Here is a 16,769-nt window from a genome sequence, read left to right on the forward strand (position 1 = left end):
TATCGAGTCTTTATTGATATTATTGAATTAATTATGCCTAGATAACGTTTTTCCGGAGTCGGATTATTAAGGAAAGGCGGTATTTGAGGGTTGATTGCTATTCTTTGGACCGAGGTAAGTGTTTGTTCTAACTTTGGCTTGAGAGAATAGGATTAGAGTGTTGTTTGCTATTTGCTAATTGTTGAGTACAGTGTATAGGCATGGTGACGAGTATCTATACACCGGAGTCTAGCATGACCGTGAGTCCTATTTGTGTTTATTCGGATTTTGTGATATCTCTTCCTTGCTAAATTGATAAATTTCATATGATGTGAAGAGTTTGAGGAAGAATTATGATTTGCACATTCTTGGAGCATTGGCTTAAGTAAATTATAAAGCGTGAAAGTATACGAAATGATTGAACCCCTTTGGAGCATTGGCTCAGGTGGTAAAGTGAGATGAGAAGTAAAAGTGATGGAAAGAGAAAGAGTTATTGAATTGTTCCCTTGCCGGGATGTTTTTTGCCTTATTAATCATCTCCCTTGCCGGGATGTTGGAATTTATTGATTTTGTTCCCTTGCTGTGATTTAACTGTTTAATTGTGTTCCCTTGCCGGGATTCCTATTATTATTTGATCACTCCCTTGCCCCTTTATTTGTGATTGTTGTTTGGGTGAGGAAGAGCGATAAAGCATGAAGGGTGATGCCGTGCATTGTTTGTTATTGTGAGGAAAGAGTGTAAAAGCACGAAGGGTCATTCTGTGCCATGTTTTGAATAATTATGCACTAAGGGTCATTCCGTGCCATATTTTGAATAATTATTCACGAAGGGTCATTCCGTGCCATGTTTTGAATATTATGCACGAAGGGTCATTCCGTGCCATGTTTTGAACATTTATGCACAAAGGGTCATTCCATGCCTTGATATGAGAGTCTATGTGAGGAAGAGCGCGAAGGTTAATGTCGTGTACCTTATATGATTGTTTTGGTGAGAACGAGAGTAAAAACACGAAGGTTGATGTCGTGCAACTGTTGATAAACCTGTTCTTCTTAACTGTTGCTATTGTACAGTTTCACTTCTCTATCTGTTGACTTTATATCTGAATTGTTACACCCCCATAGCATGCTCCCCCCTCCCTCTTAGCTGTTTAAATTCTGTGTATTCCCTTTTATTGCATATATCTGCACAGGTTGTTTTTGGAAGGCTCCGTCTAGCCTTGTCACTACTTTGCCGGGGTTAGGCCGGGCACTTACTAGCGCATGGGGTCGGTTGTGCTGATGCTACACTCTGTGCATCTTTTTGCACAGATCCAGGAGCAGCTTTTGGACCTCAGCAGTAGGATTTGATCGGGAGCTGACTTCAGTCCAGGGACTTTCGAGGTAGCCTAGCTGACGCCCGCAGGCCGGAGTCCCTTCTTATTTTACTTAAATTGTTTCCCTTTTGTATCAGAACAAAGCATTGTATCTTTTATTCAAACCTTGTTTGTAGTACTCTCTAGTAGTTCATGAGTTAGTGACACCAGACTCTGGCTAGAGATGTATTTAGACTTCCGTATTTGATTTCCATTATCTAAGTTTAAAGACTTTCGCTTTTATTTAATTGTCTCGTTTTATTTATACTGTTGCAAATGTTATCAGCAATGTATAAATACTTGGCTGGCCTAGCTCCAATAGTAGGCGCCATCACGACTCCCGATGGTGGGAAATCTGGGTCGTGACAGCTCCTAGCAAAGCTTTCTGGATTTGTATAGTTATTACGATTATTGGACATTAACAATAAAATTATTTTTTGCGAGTAAACTCTTATGTTGTGAAAATCCTACTCGGTACTCTCTCTCTCTTATTCTATAGACCTGTATAGTTACCATATTATCTAAATTATGAACTGAGATTACCCCTTTACGTTTTTTTACTTTTTTCATCTCTTCTTCCCAGTCTTTTAAAGATTTTAACACTTTTCTTAACTCTTATTTCTTTAACCTCACCCCGGCCATGGTTAACCAGTTATACCCTTCTTAATTGTTTTCGCGCTTTTCTTAACCAGTTTCTCCTAGGAATTTACAGGTTAATCCATCATAATTGTTAAAAAATTGGGAAGCTAACCATATACTAAGAGTGATATCTAATAATCGATCGTATGAACATGAAACATAAAACTATACAGAATAACAAAAAAATTTAAAATAAACAGGGGTAATATCTAGCATAAACATAATTTAGATAAAGATGAGTAACTTACATGCTTATAGGAGAGAGATTTCCCTTTCGGGAAACCCGAAATAGTCTACTGAGCTCTGGGAATTAAAAATGATCACAATAAGCATAAGGACTTATTTATTTTACAAGCTTAGAGGAGGAACTACTAAAGTATTCATAAGGAAATATTTTACAAAGTGTTTTGGAAGGGGGTTGATGATGAAAAGGTTGGTTGATGGGTTTTCTTCAGAGTGTTTTTCTTCTTCTTCTTCTTCTTCTTCTTCTTGTATCTTATTTTTTTCCTGCTTTCTCCTCCTTTTTATAGCTAAATTTTGGAACGGATTTGAAAATGGATTCCAAACTCTTCCGAAATCTATCTTGTCCAGCCTTGCAGGGTACTTCATTGGGCCCCATATTCACATGGCTTGGTCTGAGATTCCTTCTGTGTTTGTAACTTTTTCTTCCACTCAAAATTTTAACTTGTCTTCTAACATTACGTCTTGTCACATCTTCTCTACTTTATGTCACTTGTTATTTTTGTCTTTTAACATAACTAACATTTCTTTCTGTCACATCTTCTTTACTTTATGTCACTTGTCACTTTTGTCTTTTAGCACAACTTGCATTTCTTTCTGTCACATCTTCTTTACTTTCTTGTTTTTCTCATTGGTATGCTAACATTATTGCTTTGTATACCAACCTTGTTACTTTTCCTTTGTCTTTGGTGCTCTTTAATTGCTGTTTAACTGGGACTTTATTTTTATTTGTCTAAATTATGTATAGCTATTGAATCAAAACTCATTTCTGACTCATCTTCATATGGATCTTGAGCATCTTGATAATTTAGGTTGTCTTCATAGTTATCATCTTCTCCTGAACTTTGGGTCCTTTCTAGATTTGGACTTGGATTTGGACTTGGACTTGGACTCTTAACCATGTGTTTGTCTTGTTCTTCCTTTTCTTGAAAAAAGTTTTCTAATGTCTGTTTGATTATATTTTCTATTTTTTCATTTTTTTTCTTTTTTGAAATTATACTCTTCTTTTTTAACGCTTTTCCCTATGTTAATGTTCTGGGTAGTTTTCTTCTCGATGGACCTTTATCTTCACTTTTTGGCAAAAGTGACATCCATACACGGATTTGATGTGTCTTTACCGGTTACCGTTTGAACCGGACTAGCTGTATCATTATCCGATACAGTGGATCTTGCTGCATTCATTGGGGAATGCACACCCTTCTCATCTATTTTTGTTTGAGATGGAGAACTCTGTTTTGGGCTGTTCATCTCTGTGTCTTGTTGAGAAATAACTTGAGTCTGGGATAATTCCAATCTCAACGCTTGTACCCTGTGTTCTAATACCTTTACTTGCTCCATAAGCTTTGTCTTCTCTTGTGCTAGGGTTTCATTTTTCTGGTTTATTCGTTTAAAGGCTTCTGTCATTGATGAGCAATGATCACAGAATATTATCTTGTCATTGTCTTTTCGGATGTTGTATTGAGGGGTTTTTTCTGGGTTTTGTCTGAGTGCTGGGGTGATATAGTAGTTTGGTCCTAGTATTCCTCTTGCATAATCTAATTCTTCAGTAAAATCATTGAAAAGTGGTTTTTCTATATCCTTAATGGAATTTAGTACTTCTAACCATGTCTGAAAAATACCATTTGTCTTACCATGTATAACCACATAATATTTAAATCTTTTGTCTTGGTTTTTATCTGTAAAATATTGTCCTAAGGCATTAAGAGACGCTATAAAATATTTAGTGTCTTTCTTGTTATATGCTATCCTTAAGTTATCAATTAAACACCGTTGAGGTCTGGCTATGACACATTCTGGTAGGACTCTAAATGACATGTTTGATGGTGGAAAAATATTAAACTATGTTTTTCAAAATTTATTCTTTCCATATTAGTCTGTTCTCCCAAAGGATGTGGCTTACAATGAAGATTACCTAATACTGTCTGCAAGTATCTGTCTGAGGGTGAGGCTTGAATGTCCTTCCCTTTGTCTTCAGTCTTGGAAACTGTTGGTCTCATGCTGTACATGTAAAATACTTATTTATTAATTGACAGTAATTTTAAGCCTACTTAACTGATATGCTAAATTATTATCTTTTCCTTTAATATGTTCAAAAATCAGATTATATATTGATATAGTATCAATAAAATTTAACCATCTTCTTCTACTACTATTCTTTGCGTTTATCTTCTGGTGAAATTTAACTATGGCTTCACAATCAGTTCTAATTGTTACTTCTTGTTTATTTAATATATATAATTTAAAATTATTTAATCCATAAATTACAGCTAATATCTCTGCATCTATACTACTCATATTTCATTTTTCTTTATATTTACCACTTTGATAAGCACATATTTTTTCTGTGCTCTTATCACTATATTTATTTGGTTTTGCTTTTAGAACTGCTCCCCATCCTTCAAAACTACCGCCTGTTTCTATTATCAAGTAGTCTGTTTCTAGTGGCATATCTAAATCAGGAATATTTTTTATTCTTTCTTTAATATTTTGTACTAATTTAATATCTTCTGTGTTAAAATGTTTTTGTCATGTAGATCCTGTCTTAGCATATAATGGTCTTGCTATTTTTCCTAAGTCTTTTATAAAATTTCTGGCATAATTTACTATACCCAAATACTTTTGTAGCTCTTTGGTACTATCTAATTTATTTGGCATTTCTAGGGCCTTTTTAGATATATGGGGTTGTAATTTAATTTTTTTATCCCCTAAAATTACTCCTAGAAAATTTATATAATTTTTACATAGTTCCATCTTCTTTTTACTAATTATTATTCCATTATCTACAAATAATCTAAATACTGTCTGTAAATGTGCTAAATGTTCTTTAATATCTTTACTAAATACTAATATATCATTTACATATACTAAAACAAATCTCTTATATTCTCCAAATATACTATCCATTTTTCGTTGAAAAATTGGTGGAGTTGGTTTTAGTCAAAACGGCATTACTAACTATTCGAAGTGTCCTTGTGGACAAGTAAATGCAGTCCACTCAATGCTTTCTTCATGCATTTTTACTTGCCAATACCCTGATTTACAGTCAAACTTGCTGAATATCCTTTTTCCTTGTATTCTATTTATTAGTTCTGTTTTATCAGGTAACCTATATCCATCTGTTCTAGTGTTATCATTAAGTCTTTTGTAATTTATTACCATTCTTGCTTTTCCTCTTACTATCTCACTTTGGTTTCTAACCATAAAGGCTGCTGACCTGTGTTTAGAAGTGGATCTTCTTATTACTCCTAAATTTATAAGTTCTTTAATTTGAATTTTAGACCTCGATGGTGAAAGGGCCGGTACAGCGTGACAAAATGACTGAGTGTGAATTCAAGCCCTGCCTTCTCTACAAAGAACCTCATCATCAGCATTATTCGCCAAAATGATGGATGTATCTGCGCCAAGGTAACCTGATACTTTAAACAGAAGTCAAGCACGACCTTATCAAGGGGTCCTAGTGCAAAGGGGTACAAATACACGTTCAGGAATCCATCGGCAAAGTCTGTGATACCCTCATCCGGGGGAAGCACCTGCAACGCTACCCCTTCGCCACATCCGTAGTTTCTCCTCACTAGATCAAGGTGCTCCTCTATTATCGAAGACACAGTATTCAAAGTGAACTCCCATGGATCCTGAGCACTGGGAGTGGGACTCTCCCTTCCCTACTTGGCAGACCCTAAAGTAGCAGTCGTGGCCGTGGCAGAACTAGCAAGATGTAGCGGGAACCTACACAAATGCTTTGGTGCTAAGGTAACGAAGGACTCGATGCCGAAACGGAAAAATAGAAATATAAAATGTTGCGATTTCCCAATAAGCAGGAGCATCTCCATATATATGTGGGCACGGTCCGCCTACCCAAGTTAGGCCCCCGAAGGCCAATGGCTTCGATACAAGTTCCGAGGTGGTACCAAACCTTAAGGACCTCCATCGAAGAGAAGATAGGCTTCAAAGAGCCAGCCACATCATCTCCAGTCTCGAGGTGGTACCCGACCTCGAGGTTTTCTCTCAAGGAGAAAAGTAAGCACTTCGAGCTCCGTCCATGAGGGCTCGACCGCAGGAAATCACATAAATATGGGTAACCCATCCTCGGGGACCTACCTACAACGCTATAAAAGGTTATCTTCATCAAGTTCAAAGTAAATTTCCAAGTGCTTGAAGCTGACTTTCACTCAGAGGCCGCTCTCAAATTTTCACGGTTCAATGCTCTATCTCTACGAGACTCGAGGGCCTCGATGACCCGAATTTATCATATCGCTTCATGCTTGGACCGAGGAACAACGGTGGGCTCCGAAATTAGCCATTTCTATCCGCCAAAGACCGGAAAGAATGCCCGCACTCGAGTTAGATACTGATGATCATCAAATAGAGGCATACATTCAGAATCCCCTAAAGTGCACAAGAATATACAAGAATACGACAAGTATCAAAGGCAGAATTCAAGAAAATATCTTTATATTCATAAACATTTGTTTACAACAGCCCTCGAGGGGTCCTTACATATGATTATAAACGCCCACAATGGGTCCTTACAAGGAAACGAAGAAACAAAAGGGTGCACACCCATAGTGAAAGCCTAAGGTCCTAGTCTGTCCTCGAAGGTTCATCTCCGGAGCAGCATCTCGGAGTGCCACCTCCTCGAGCTTGCATCCTCGAAGGCAACTCCTTCAATCACCACCACCTCTAGGTTCCCAGCTCGATCCTACGGAATAACATTGCCGAGGGATAAGATGAAGAAAAGGAAAGGGGAGGATGCAGAAGAGGCAGAAAAAAGAGACATAAGCCGCCGAAGCCAAAGGTTGAAGATTCGGCGGGCCCCAGCCTCAACAGCCGGTTGTGCCATTTTATCCCTTAGAAAAAAAAACCCAAGGGATGAAATGCCACACCAGGCTAGGGTAGGAGAGTGAGAAGCGGTGTATAGTCCGAATACTCTCTCGAGCAACGGTGTAGAGTCCAAACACCTTTTTAGATTGGAGGACTCCAGTCGCCCCCGTATCATCATCTCGATCCAATAAGGACAACAGTAGCAGATGTAAAAACAACAACGGCAATGACAATACGGCATGATCTCGCTCAACAAAGGGAAGCTCAGGCAAAAGGCCACCACGCGGCCGATGGGAATGCCGCCAAACAACCTTAAGGCCGTGAACTCCAAACATGGTGATCAACAATAGAGAAAGATGGCTAGAAGAAAGGGATGAATGAATAGGGGAAGGAACTTGGATAGAAAAATAACACCAGAATACCTCCATTTATAGGAGATAATGATACGGTCATCAATGCCTTTGGAAGACTGACCGGTAGGTGCAATTACTGTGTTCTTGAAGAATTGAATCGCCGGCGGTACTGTCACTCTGAAGAACGGGAATCTACAGTGCATTGAATGGCATCGAAAAGACAAGTCCATGGGATGTACCGCTTATCGTGAAAATTCATGCCATAGATTGCATCATCGAATTGTTTCCCATCGCTTCCTTCTAGGAAATGCAGAGACTATCTATATGCGGCAAAATCAGAGGGTCCAATTTCTTGCTATTAAGTCACTTCAGAAGAACACCTTGAGGCCTTGAGAATGCGAAGCTATGACTGAGTTCCCTCCCTCGAAGCTCGTCGAGTCCTGACCTAAAGAGAATATTGATCAAGGCTAGAGTAAGATAGGGGATTCATAAGGCACCCAGCTAAGTCTGACAAAGTCGGCTTGTCCGGAGCTTGTATCAAGGTGTTGTATCTAGCCGTCCCATCTCCATACCTTTACAATTAATGCATTTGTACTATGTTGGATTTTCCCTCCTATATAAAAGAGATTCTACCACTTTGTAAAGCGGTTGCTGCTCCAACTATTCTATACAAAATATACAAGAACTCTCTCTTTCCTTTCTAACATATTCCCTCGATATTGTTGCTCTTATTTACTACTTTCATACTTGTTCTTCGTTTATTTCTTGTTATTGGCCATAAAGATCCCCCTTTAATTATATCCTAACTGTTATCCCTTTCCCGATTATCCCTGATAGCTTGAGCCCGAGCCCAGGCATCGACCTCGAGGCCCCTCGTTGGTTAGTCTGAGGCCCGAACAATTAACTCCATTGTTTGATTACAACTCTATTTTAGCTTGCATTTCATCTTTTATCTTCATATATCTAGCATCAACTGCTTAAACAACTAGCATAAAAATAGATCACGTATTTTTAGAATCCCATCAATAAATTTAATTGTTATTACCAATTTTCACAGTAAAGAGATACATGGGCAGCCTAATCTGGGTTTGGCCCCTTTATTATAAAAATTTTTAAAGCCCTAATTTCATTTGAACTATGTTTGGCCTGATTTCTCTCTCGACACCTCTTGAGAAGAATACATAGGAAGCCCTAGATGGGTCATGCCCTTTTTAATTTAAAACTCCTTATGTCATGACCCAATTTCCCCTCTATTGGGTTTTGTGATGGCACCTAGTCTTAAGAACTAGGTAAGCCTAATATTTATTGAAAACAACCATAATGAAGAAAGTCTCACAGTCTCGATATAGAAATCTTCACAAAACTTACAAATTCCCAAAACCGGTAGTATAAGTCATAAGCTCTACATAGTTTCGCTAAACCTTCTAAACACTACTGTATGGAAAGAAGTACAACGTTGTGAATACAAAATATGAAGGGGGTTGCGAAGCCTGCGAATGCAGCAGCAGGGTTACCTTGAGTCTCCTCGGCATGAATCCACACAGCTACTAACGAACAATACCTGGATTTGCACAAAAATGTGCAGAAGTGTAGTATGAGCACACCACAATGGTGCTAAGTAATTATCAAGACTAACCTTAGTGGAGTAGTGACAAGGAATAGTCAAGACACCTACTGGCTAATAAACTGAACAAGTATAAGCATAGAAACAATAGAACATGACATCTATATAAAGACTATGTGATGCGGCTAACAATACATTAATTGCAGTAAGGAAAGAAAGTAGTAAGTAACAATGGGATACCATAATAAGAACACAGAAGAGTGAATGGAAATACAACCCAAATCTGAATCCGAACGCAGTAAAAGCAAGTCATAATTTAGCAACTACGAAAGTTTTCACATTAGGTCATAGCCAACAAACTCCAACCAATTAGTCAACTCCTTCAAGTGATGAAAATATTTCAAAATATATTTTCTTCAAATAAATATTTTTCAAAAATAGTTCTTTAAAAATAAATTCCTTTCGAATATAATCTTTTCGAATAAATATCTTTCAATTATAAATCACCATGTGACACCTCATCTCATAATCATACAATACGGGTCTCAATACCTGAATCCTAACACTTGGCATCCTGTGCCCTCATCACACCTCAAAATTGTACTGACAACTCACGTGTCATATAGAGCCATTCTTACATGGAAGGCAAATAAACAAGGGTGTGTGTCTATACTCAGCAATATCAAGAAGACTCTTACCCGATAAGGCTGCTTAGCCATGTGTATGTTTGTGCAAGTGTCCTAATATAGTTCATACCAGCAAATAAGCATAAGGAAAAGAACGGACAACACATAGAATATTTTCATAGGGATAAGATCAATGAAAAACACAACTAGAATACAATTATAATAACATGGGATCTCCCAGTATACCGTCCCATAGTCCCAAACATAAATGTGTAGGGGGATCTACCGGAATACCATTTCGTAGTCCCAAAGTAAATATGTATAACAGGGGGATCTACCGGGACACCGTCATGTACTCCCAAACGTAAATGTGCAGGGGGGTCAACAGAATACCATTTTATAGTCCCAAAGTAAATATGCAGAACAGGGGGATTTACCGGGATACCGTCCCGTAGCCCCAAAGTAAATATGCAGCGCAACCAACAGAAATAATAGTTATATCACGGCGGAAACCTCATACATCACCACAACAAGTGCAACAACAAAAATGACAATAGTACAAAGTACGATGAGTAAATCAACTCAAGAATTTTAAAGTAGAAAGAAATGGTAGAACCAATTCACATGGAATAACCACAGTAAAGAATAATAGGCATAAAGGGAACTGTTTAACAAGGGAAGACAATTATATAGAAATGACTCCACAATATACAAATCAACAATAAGAAATTCAACACGAGTCCAATAGTCTTAAATAAATGCAAGTCAACTAAGATATAAGTTATCTAAACTCCTTTTAAGGTTGAGCAATTTGCGAAAGATATTCAACAACTCAAATAATGGTAGGCAGCAGAAGATAATCATAGCTCCAATTAAGACTAAACAATTATAGAATGAGATAGTAATAATTTCAATTAAAGGTAAACAGTTGTGAAAAGATAGCATGACGATAGAAGAGGCAAAATCTTCAGTTAAGTCAAATAAGAGTCAAATAGGCATTAAGAGTGAATCCTAAGGCAATTAATTCTAATTGAAGCATGTAGGAGTGAAACCAGCAAATAGGAACTCAAACGTATCACGAACAAATTCATACATAGTAAATATAAGGACCTAAGAACCCTAATGACCAACTTCCACAAATAAGTCCGAGCACACACTCGTCACCTCGCATACGCGGACTATAATTAACATAGAAGATTCAAATACTAAGGGAAGGTCCCCCACATAAGGTTAGGCAAGAAACTTACCTCGTTTCGCAACCAAATTCAAGATTCCAATAAACCTTCGCCTCGCGAATTCATGTTTGAAAGCTTCAAATCTAGTCACAAATAATTCAATATACTCAATAATAATCGTAGGAATTAATTCCATATGAAATTACTAACATTCCAAATTAAAATCCGAAATTCATTTAAAAATCGATAACATGACCCATGTTTCAAATCCTGAAAACTCATGAAATCTGAACACCCGTGCCGATACGAGTTCAACCATACAAAAATTATCGAATTCCGACATCGGATTGCCTTTCAAATCTTCAATTAAAGTCTTTGAAGATTTATACCATTTTCAACCAAATCTTTACTCATTTGAACTCAACAATCTTCTAACAAACCTTATTTGTACATACATATATTCATAATACTCTTACACACAAGAATCATACTCCCGATCACACATCTTTACCGTCCCCCCCCCCTCCCCCAAACTCGAAATTAAAGACTAGGGTATGAAATCCTTACCTCTTCGATGAAGATATTGTGATTAGGTTTTTTGATTCTTGAAGGTTGATACAAGATTGGATGATTTGAATGTTGGGTTTCCTCCTTCTCTCTCTAAAAAACTCTCACCTCTCTCTAGAATGCTTAGAAAATCACCCCAAAATAAACCCCAAAGCCTATTTATCAAAATGGGATCGGGTTATGAAAATAGGAAAATGAAGCCTCAGAAACCAGGTCTACGATCGCAGAATGCATTGCACAATAGCTATGCGGGCCGCGAAATGGATCGCAAAATAGGTGCCTAGAACTGGGCTACACCGGGCCATTTTGCGATCGCAGAATTATTTTGCGATTCACATAATTATTTTGCGGTCGCACAACTGGCCGCAAAATCGCATTTTTCCAGCTTTTGATAATTTGATCATAATTTTGTGTAGGAGAGTCCAAATGACGAACGGTTTGAAGTGTTGGAAACTAAACTCAAAGATATTTCATTTGATAGGTTGTTAATCATATAACACCTTATATATATGTATATATGCTCGTCCAAAGTGTGATCTTATGCGTGCTCATTCGAAATTTTAGACTATCATATTATTTTTCAACTTGGCTTAGACCTAGGTCTTTCCTTAGACCCCATATCTCTTATAATATGCCTCGTACATTTATTATAATAACCAATTGATATCCATCATATTATTAGTCCTTGTCCGCGCATAAATAATATAATTAGAGCACGTAAACTTTCTAATTTCGCCAAAATGCGCCGAAATGTTCTACGGAGTTCCAATCCCAATTTCGGGCATAAGCCTAAGTCCGAAATCATCATAAGAATCTATTGACATCATTAAAATTCCATTCTGAGATCTTTTGCTCAAAGCCAACTCTTCGGTCAACTCTTTCCATTTAAGCTTCAAAATGAGATTTTTTTTCTTTAAATTTAACTTTGAATCTTACGAAAACCAAACTTGATCACACATGCGGGTCATAATGCATATTACGGAGCTGCTCGAGGTCGTAGTCGCTAAACGAGGTATAAATTTTTAAAGCGATAAGTGGGATCATTACACCTTATGCCCTTGGTTTTTCGAACTACGTTTTGACTTGATCCTCATCCTAACTAGATACATAGGCAACTCTATATAAGGGTTCCTTCTTTTTCATTATTCAAGTCCAAGTTTCCTAGTATCAAAAACTGGGACAGATTTTTTAACTAATCTAAAATTGTTTTCTCAATTTTCTAAAATCAAATCTTTTTTTATTTATTTAAAATCAAATTCCTTCAGGACTAGAAACTAGGACAGATTTAATATTAATTAGTCAAATATTTTTCTAAATCTTTCTATGAAAGTTCTCACTTTCCAGCTACTTAGAATCAAACACCTTTAATAAGAATAGAAATTTGAGCATATTTTCTTTCGAGTTAGTTACATAGCCTTCAAAGATTTCGTTATTCCTTCAATCCAAAACTTAGTGTCTTTAGAATGGGAATTGGGGCAACTCTTTAGAAGTATCACATAATTGACCTTAAAGATTTAGAGATTTTAAGTAATGTCTGACATGTATAAGTTAAGTCTTACTAGGAGTTTGATAAGTTTAAACTTGGCTTGTAACAATCCTTTATATCATTAGAGCCATTAAGTAGTGCCTTTTCATCTAAGTCATCAAAATTGTGCTACTCTGCAATTCAAAAGAATTTTTGTCACTTACTACTGAAACTCCTTGGTAAAGAATAAATGTTTGGTGGAGTGTCGAAGCATGTGGATCTGATCAAGACAAGAAACCTCTTAAGGACTAAGTTCCCCAAACGAGCACAAGTCGACCGATTTTCTTTATAACTCACAAATTTTCTTTGATGAGATAGGTTCAATGCCGATTTCTGCGTAAGCGCTGATTCAACTCAAGCTCAACTCCTCTTCATGAACATAGATGTAGATGCAGACGTGATTGTGGACATGAATATGGATGTGAATGCAGACGTGGATTGTAGATTTATCGATTTAAACTCCTTTGAACATGGATGATATTCACCTTTTCTTTAAATTCTAGTTTTGAATGTGGACGTGGATTTATCTTCCCAACCAAGGGTTACGAGCGTAAGTTCTCTTAAACCCAAATCATTTTATATATTTTATTGCTAATATTTTCTAGCTTGTGGCATTTTGTGGATGTGGATGTGGATGTAGATGTGAATATGAATATGGAATTGGACATAGAAGTAGATCGTGAATTTATCGTGCTTTAAACTTCTCTTTAACGTGGACATTATTCACTCTTTTCAATTTCTGATCGTGGATGTGGATATGGATTTATCTTCTCAATCAACGATTTTAAGCATTTCGCATCTTTCAATATGGACGTGGACGTGAATGTGGACATAAACTTATCTTGCTCTTTCAATGTGGGCGCTATTTAATTCTTCTTTAAATTTTGAATGTGGACGTGGACGTGGATATGGATTTTATTTTTTCAAGCATGGGTTACGAGTATAAACTCTTTCAACCCAACATATTTACATATATTTCTTTATTGCTAATATTTGTTTTCAGCTCGTGGCATTTCATAAAGAGACAAAATCAAAGCACATCAACTCGTGGATCATATCTCAGTAGTGAACTGGGACAATTGCTGAAGATGGAGTTAAGCTCGTCAGCAAGAGGCTAAGGATCTACTCTCAACTACATTCTTCGTAAATCCGTAGTTATGTAGGTAAATCATATTCAATTGTGTCTATCTCTGAGTCGCTAATCATTCGACCTAGTCTCACCATAAATCTTATTCTCTCAAACTACATATGCCGAAGTTCTTTTAAAGCCCGAGATATATAGACACCTCAAAAATCGGGGTTCGGTTGCGGCCTTCCAAAATTTTCCTTCAAATCCAATTCAATTCTTTCATGTGCATACCCGCTCAGTCAAGACAAAATTGGCTATTATGCCAATTTCTTTGCCCGAAAATTCTTTTATCATTTTCTGTCAAAGAGGGGCAGCCCGAAAATTCTTTTATCATTTTCTGTCAAAGAGGGGCAGCTGTTGACATCCAATTTTGTCCCACTTTTCTTTTAATTTATTTTCTTGTACTTTCTAGTCATTAGTAATCTAATACTCTATTTTTAATAAATATTTTATAATAATTTTCAATAATATTAATATTGGTATACTACTATTAATTTATATCTTATTACTATTTGTAACTATAGTTATTAGTCATCACGGAAAATATACTTTACTTGTTTCAAAATAACAATACTCCTACTTCATGAATTTGACTTTTCTTACATTATGTTAACTCAAGTATAATAAAATATTTGCCAAAAATAATTATATATAGTCCCCATCTTATTAGATATAGGATTAAGTAGAGCAAGTTCTTGAACCTGGGCATCGGGAATAAATTAGGATAGACATATACCTAATTGCCTTACTTGGTTGAATTACCGGAATTATAAATGTGTTCTTGTTAGTTCTAATTCCATAGACATATAGGCGTTAGGCTAGCTTGAATAGGCGAGTAAGAACTCGACAGATTTTTATGAGTAATATTAACAATGTTAACTAATAAACTAGATAAATTAGTTAGTCAATTCAATTGAAGAATATAATAGGAATGTAAGATAGCCCATAACTCTAGATCGTTTTCATTACATTGATATCATAAAAATCTATTTTTCCCTTGTTCAGAGTTTTCCATTTATTTTTCTTTATTTTGAGTAGTTTATAATCGAATATTTCTAGGTTTAATTCTTGTTTAGACAACTAGGATAGTCTAATTTAGTTAATAGTTAATCACAAGTCCTCATGGGTTCGACATCCGACTGCTAGTCAGTTTATTATTTGACGACCGCGTATACTTTCGTGCGCGTTTGGTCGCAATAGGTTTTTGGCACCATTGCCGGGGACTTAGAAATTAACTATTTTTCTAGATTAGACTTTTACTTTTATCTTTAAAAGTTTTTTCCCTTATCTTTTTGTAAATATTTTATTTTGATAACTATTTGATTTTTCTCTTCGTGTGTTTCTAGTTCTTGCAGCATAATATCTGGGGATGAAATATACGGAGGTAAGGTTATAGACGAAGACGCTTGGTTGACGAAAGACTTTTCTGGCCCATATTTTTGGGCTTGTCATAACCTGACCTCTTGGAAGTCTGAATTTGAATATGGGTGTAAGGGTTGGTATTGTGACGAATATTTTCAATTAAGGAATATGCGAAACGACGTTGTTTATCAACAACGTTGGTGAATGACTGGTCTAAGGAGAGAGTTCAACTTGCACAAGAAATTAACAGGTTTGGCTTGGTTGTGCATAACTTAGATGCAGATTTGAGTGCAAAGATTGATGCGTGTAATGCCCAACAATTTAATGATGAGTTTTGTGAAGCCGAAAAAAATCTTCTAGACCAAATTGAGGAGCTAAAATGAGAATACCAATCATTAGACCATATTTTACGTAAGAATGTCAATGTTGAGAAGAGTGTTCTAGAGTCATATGAGAGAGTAGATAATGTTATATTTGAAGACTCTAGTCCATGTAAATATGATGATATAAATAGTAATACAATTCTAAAGTTGGGGCATGTTGGTCCTCATTCTAAATATCTTTCGATACTGTGTTTGGATGATGATATGGAAATTGACTCATCCGAGCCTTTGGAGGAGTCAATGGAAGAGGAACAAGTTGCTTACATTCTTGGATTTGTCGTGCTAGAGAGAAAAAATTACATTCCTCATATAAAGGCCGAGAAGTATAGAATGAAAAATTTATTACTTGGCTTATTTATTTTTATATCCCCACAGAAGGAGCATATCGACAGACTGGATGCCCTGTTAGGGGTACAATTCATAAGTTCAAGGAGGAGGCAAAAAGAGGTTCAAGTCGTGCCGCGACATTAAATTAGGTGCTTGTTGGGAGGCAACCCAGCTTTACTGCTTTCTTTTATTTTTGATTTTCTTTCTTATTGTATTATTTTTGTAGTGTTGTTTTATTTTATAGGATTTTTAGTATAGGGAGCAAAGCCATAAGAAGTGTGCAAAAGTGAGCCATGTGATTTGAACTAAGTGTGGGAGGCCCGCACAAAGGATCATAGCTGGAAGAAGTTTGAGTATCCCATGAGCTGCTAATGATTCGGCCTTTGGCCTACCATTGTCACGCCCCGAACCTAGGGAGGCGTGGCTAGCACTCGGTGCCGTGCTGGCCCAAGTGAACTACTTTGTAGCTCATGATCATTCGACCAAAACTAGTACATACATAGGTCGGGTTAGTTGGACCCATTCCTTTTGTAACTATCATGGGCCAACATGGCCACAACTTGTAATGCATAACTATAAGTGGGCAATACTCTATTAATAAACTATCGTTCTTAAAACATGAATGCATATGGATCGTCAAGGCCTCTGACATACTGTACAAAATGAACCTCTGTCTACAAAGCCTCTAAGATTATTTGACATCAACTGGGACATTGTACCGGCCTACC

The 16,769-nt window shown here is 36.7% G+C and overlaps 1 long non-coding RNA gene across 1 annotated transcript; it reads left to right on the plus strand.

Moving 5' to 3' along the window:
• Positions 1–12,604: 12,604 nt before the first annotated feature.
• LOC104238301 (uncharacterized) lies at positions 12,605–16,553 on the plus strand. Its single transcript, XR_713850.2, has 3 exons — positions 12,605–13,390; positions 13,844–14,003; positions 15,316–16,553. It is a non-coding gene; the product is annotated as an uncharacterized lncRNA (long non-coding RNA).
• The last annotated feature ends 216 nt before the right edge of the window (positions 16,554–16,769 follow it).

The sequence above is a fragment of the Nicotiana sylvestris genome, chromosome 8 (genome assembly GCF_000393655.2).
Source record: "Nicotiana sylvestris chromosome 8, ASM39365v2, whole genome shotgun sequence".
Classification (NCBI taxonomy): domain Eukaryota; kingdom Viridiplantae; phylum Streptophyta; class Magnoliopsida; order Solanales; family Solanaceae; genus Nicotiana; species Nicotiana sylvestris.